Below are 6,000 nucleotides of genomic sequence, written 5' to 3' on the forward strand. Positions count from 1 at the left end.
GAATGATATACTCAATTAAAACACAAAAATGACTTACAATAGGGTTAAAAAGCTTGGGAAAGGACCAAAATAACTCTAGAACGCATGCATGAAGTTGCTGAAACAAAAATTGCAGCAAGCCTTCACAGAAGGGTCTACGGTTCGTGGAAATTTCCATCATTTATAGGTCCAATATGGAACATCGACTGCCTGACAGAGCTTCACTAAATTAGATATAACTTCTTATTCCAAATTCGAAATGAGACAAACTAAGTACAGTTGGAAAGATGACTCATAGACCTTTAATTTGATAGGTCATGGGCCACATAATTCATTATATGCTGAAATATATGATCGTTTGAAGTTTACCTAAGTATAATCTCATCTCAAAATTTAATTGGTAAAGAAGCTTTCAACTCAACTTTGTCCTAGGGATTTCTTTTAACCTTAATTAGGTGTAAAAACGTCGAGGTATAGGTTTGGAAAAGGGTGAGAAAGGACTAAAAATTGTATGTACTGCTCCCCCAACTCCCTGCAAAGGGTTCCATAAAAGTTTCACAAAGAAATTGTCTGGAAGACGTATTACAAAAAATATTCATGGGCTAACACACAAAAGTTTTTTGAAAAATTGCCTAATTTTTGTAAATTGTCCCCTAAATGCCCAAACTGGACTATAAAAATTGTGAAAGTATACGTATTGCTCCCCCAACTCCATATGGAGGGTTTCGTAAGGTTTCACAAAGAAATCGTCTGAAAGTCATATCACCAAAATATTTATGGGCTAATACATACAAAAAAACTGAAAAATTATCTAATTTCTGTAAATTGACCCCTAAATGTCCAAACTGGACTATACAAATTGTGAGACTATTCATATTGCTCCTCCAACTCTCTACATAGGGTTTGGTAAAGTTTTCCCAAAGAAATCATCCAAAAGTTATATCACCACAATATTCATGAGCTAACACATACGAAAAATTAAGAAAATCACTAATTTCGGTAAATTGGCCCCTAAATGCCTAAAATGGATTCTAAAAATTATAAGACTGTAGGTATTTCCCCCCCAACTCCCTAAGGAGATTTATGTAAAGGTTTCGCAAAGAAATCGTTCGAAAGTCATATCATCAAAATATTCATGGGCTAACACATACGAAAAACTAACAAAATTGTCTAATTCCTGTAAATTGGCCCATAAATGTCTAAATGGACTCTAAAAATTGTGAGATTGTACATATTTCTTCCCCAACTCCCCATGGGGGGATCCGTAAAGGTTTTGCAAATAAATCGTTCGAAAGCCATATCACCAAAATATTCATAGGTTAGCATACACGAAAGATTGAGAAAATCGCCTAATTCTTATAAATCAGCCCCTAAATGCTCAGAATGGACTCTAAAAATTATAAGACTGTATGTACTGCTCCCCAACTCCCTATAGATGGTTTCGTAAAGGTTTCACAAAGAAATCATCCGGAAGTCCTATCACCAAAATATTCATGGCTAACACCCACGAAAAATTGAGAAAATCGCATAATTCCTATAAATTGGCTCCTAAATGTCCAAATTGACTCTAAATGTTGTGAGACTGTACTTACTGCTCCGCCAACTCTCTATGAAGGGTTCCATAAAGATCTCGCAAATAAATCTTTCGGAGACCTTTAATTTGATAGGTCATGGGCTACCTAATTTATTATAAATTGAGAGATATGGTGTAACTCCCCGAAAATTAGTAGACTAAACTAGAGCCAAAAGCTAGGGTTCTAGAGTGTGATGTTGAGAATTAGAGTCGTAGATGAGACTTTACGTGCTTAGAATGAAGGGTTTAGTGGGTGAACGTCAAGGTACGTATTAGACCTCGTAGCATGGAAGACCATTTAGGGTTTGGTTGAGCATGGGAAGGGCAAGTGCCAAGGCAAAAGGGAAAGCCTAAGCCAAGGGGCCAAGGCTGCCCAACCTTGGCAAGCTACTTCCCCAAGGGTGCACGACCACCTTCACAAACAGTGGTCTTGACCACGGCCCGTGAAGGGGAATGTGAAGGACCCTTAGCCATATGAGAGGCAAGGTCCAAAGGCATAACTACTGCCTAAGGGACCACGAGCCACTTCATGACCCGTGGTCATGACTACGGCTCGTGGAAAGGCCCGTGGTCATGCCTTGGTATTTTTGGGAGCTTGAAAAGTGAGGGGAGCTACTGGTCAAGGGACCATGGGAACCACCACGGGCCGTGGTGTCCTTGACGGTCCTTGAAGAGAGGCGTGACCCCTGGCAAGGGGATGCCTAGTTGGGGCACTTAGGTAAATTCCAAATCGATTAGTAAATTAATGGGGTCGTTTTATATGAGATTTATTCACCTATTTAAGGTATTTTAAGTCTTTAGCCCCCAATTTTAAGTCACTTTACACAAGGCCCAAATCAAAACCCCAAATCACTCATCTCTAAAATATTTCTCTCTTTAGAAAACCTCTATTGAAGAAGAAGCTTGAGGTTGAAGCTAAGGTCAAGAACAAAGGCCCCATTGCTAAAGGCTTGTGCTAGGGCATTGATTAAGGCATGTTTAGTTTTTCATTTATGGGTTCTTCCACCCATAGAGCCCCCTTAGTAATCCCCTAATTGTGGATTCAAAAACCCAATTCTAGCTAGGGTTCTTCTTACATTATGGGTAGGGTGTGGGTATGATTCCAATCTAGTGGATAATACCTAATTATGATTGATTTAGCTTTGTTTAGTGATATTATGATGAATTCATGTGATTTCTATGGTAAACCCTAGTCTAAATTGCTGAATGTGATATTTGTGGGTTGAGGCCATTAGAGGTGAAATTGAAGGTTCATGAGTGATCTTCTTGAATCAATGTCATGAGTAGAAATTGTTCAATGTTAGGAGTACATATCATGAATTGAATCTAACCTAATTAAATATGATTGATTTTGACTTGTAAAGATGGAATTGAACTTTTATGATGAATTATGACTAAAATCACCTAGTAATGAGGAAGGTGATGATAATTGCTTAAAATGAAGCTTATTACTTGAATGTCTTGTAATCTAGATATGAATAATGATAGAAGGAAGTAAAAATTTGAGGGGAAGGCATGTAGTCATGAATGTTGAATCACTAGGGCTTTGAGAGTAGAGTCAATGTGATGAATAGAAGTCTAATGGGTGGATTTGTGGTGGAAGGCCTATACTCACCTAATCTACTTTATGAATACTTGAAAGTATGAAGTGATAAAATCACTTGAACATGGATTGGTTGTCAAGGACATCCTTCCATGAGACATGAGTGTTAAGCAAGGCTTAACAAGTAAATCTTGGGGTGTATGCTTGGCTCCAAGTGGATATTGAAGATGAGATGGAGTGTCACACAAGATAGGGTCCGACCTCTAAGTAGAAAGGAGAACCACACCTAGTTGATATGAGGACTATCCAAGTCAAAGGGGGAACTCTTATGTATTAGAGTGTGGGTTTTCCCAAAGTTAGATCTCATGAGATGGGGGCCTTCACATAGTAGAGTCAAGGTTTCTAGTAACAATCTTCATATCCAATGAAAAAAGACATGCTTAAAGAAACATCTCATAGTGTTCTAAAGCATAATTGAACTAAGACTTACTTAGTGAAGTACCTCTTAGTGTTCAAGAGTATAAGTGGACTTAGACATGCTTAAGATAGTATCTCATAGGGTCTATGCTAGTAATGAACTTAGGCATACTAAAAGTAGTATCTCATAGGGGTTCAAGCTATTAATGAGCTAAGATGTGCTTAAGAGAGTACCTCATAGTGTTCTAAAGTTAAAGAGATGAACTAGGTTCCAAGCCAAGAAGTATTAGTATGAGGACGTAAAAGTGGTACTTAGCATGAATAGTATTATGGGGTGCTATGAATGTATTGCACAAGTATGACTTAGGGTTACTAAAGAGTATGAGTGGAGATAGGATTGTGCCATAGTTGCCTTCCTTGTTCTAGTTGACTAAAGGTGAAAGATTCCCTTAGTTATGAGAGTTAAGCTAATAGTGAGGTGAAGGGAGGGTGAATATGACTAGGATGACTTCAAGGTTAAGCTTAGTGTGAAGGGTAGTATGGGATGCCTTTCATGCATTGCACAAGTGTGCCTTGAGGTGACCTAGGAGTATGGTACCCTTATGGTAGAAAAGCTTAAAGACTTAGACCATGTATCTAGACAATGATTAAGATGACCAAAAAGGGATACTTGGCTTGAGTGGTATTATGGGATGCTATTATTGCTTTGCCCTTGTATGCTTTTGAGGTTACTTGAGAATGATGCTATTATGGTATAGATGACTAAGAGTCAATTATGCTTATATGATGCTTATGATGAAGAATTGGCTTATTATGATTATGACTTATCTCCTATGTTCATTAACTATGTCTTATGTTGACTTGTGATTATATGATGCTTATGTTGGAAATTATGCTATGACTATGTTATTATCTCTTATGCGTATGTCTTATGTTGACTAACCATTTGAGATGCTCTTGTGATGTTGTGCTAGCTTACATACTTGGTACATTTTGTACTAACGCATATTGCCTACATTCTAATCAAATGTAGGATTTCAGAGTTTGAGCTTCCTAGAAGTTGCAAGAAGAGTTGAAGAATTGGTGAGTCCTCATAGCTTTGAGGACGAACCCATTACTTTCATTATGTCATTTCTTTATGTTTTAGACTTTGTATGGGCTGCGACCCAAGACTATTATTCTAGAGTTTAATAGATGGTTTGAGACAAAGATTTAGTAAAGACTTCCGTTTGCTTTATAAAAATATTTTCGATTGTATGATTTTAAAGAAGTTTTAAATTTCCCGTACTTTTCTAGTATCTTATGTTATGATTATGCTAAGAGCTTGTATGAGACCCCTTCGGGGTCAAGTACGCCATGTTACGTCTAGGGGTACCCCTGAGTTGTGACATATGGTATTATACAAGGATTGTGTTCCTAGAAGCAATCACTGATGACATTATTTATTAGGTGTAGATTGTGCAATGGCTACTATGCAATATATTTATTATTTAGTGCGACACAAAATCTCCATTCTTTCGTCTTAATTTATGTATTTTTTTTTATTTGACTCAAAATTTAAGGAAAAAAAAGACAAATTTTTAATATTTGTGTGACTATAAATAATTTCATAATAGTAAAATGAACATTTTAAATATAAATTATTACTAAATATAGAAATGTGTCAACCGACAAATTGATGCACATATCTTTGAAGTGTCATTATTGATGTTATTGTAATTAAAAATAGTAGACTATTAAATTTACAATTACTTTTGATTTCTTAATCGTCTATTTCACTTCAATTTGAATCAACCATGTTTTAATATTGGTTTTGTAAGATTGTCTTGAATTCTTTGAGATGTTTTATTAAACATTTTAAGCTCAAACTAATTAGATTATCAAATAATTAAATTTAAAAAAATATTGTCTTAACCTTGAATATCTTGTAATCAATATAATACTGATTTTTGTACTTTAAAGTATTATGAAATATTATATCAGTAAAAATGATACTCTAATTGGCATATTCAATAAAGTGAAGTCTTAATTTTATTTCTAAACACTTTTAGAATTATTTTGATAGTTCATGTAATAATTGATTATGTTAAAAAAGTTTCCAAAATTATAATCAATAAGAGAGATTTAAACATTTATGTTGTTACATAACGTACAATAGTTTATATATGTTTATTCTTGTCTTACAAAATATTATAAGAAATGTTATACTTTCAATTGAAAAAGAAAAATTAATTATTAAATTATCATCAATTACAATATTTTTTAAAAATTTATGAAAATAAAATATATAAGAAAATTAAATAATTTCTTGGACCTTTCTTAATTTGTATAAACACTCACGAATTAGTTTCCTCTTGTCTTGATGTATTCCAGTGAAATTTCCACAAGTATAAAGGCAAAACCCTTTTATAAGAGATATCATATTCTATCGGAGAAGAGATGAGCCTTCCTATACGGAAGGCGACTCTACTTTCTGAAAATACCCTGT

The sequence above is a fragment of the Solanum tuberosum genome, unplaced genomic scaffold, assembly GCF_000226075.1.
Source record: "Solanum tuberosum cultivar DM 1-3 516 R44 unplaced genomic scaffold, SolTub_3.0 scf00155, whole genome shotgun sequence".
Taxonomy (NCBI): Eukaryota; Viridiplantae; Streptophyta; class Magnoliopsida; order Solanales; family Solanaceae; genus Solanum; species Solanum tuberosum.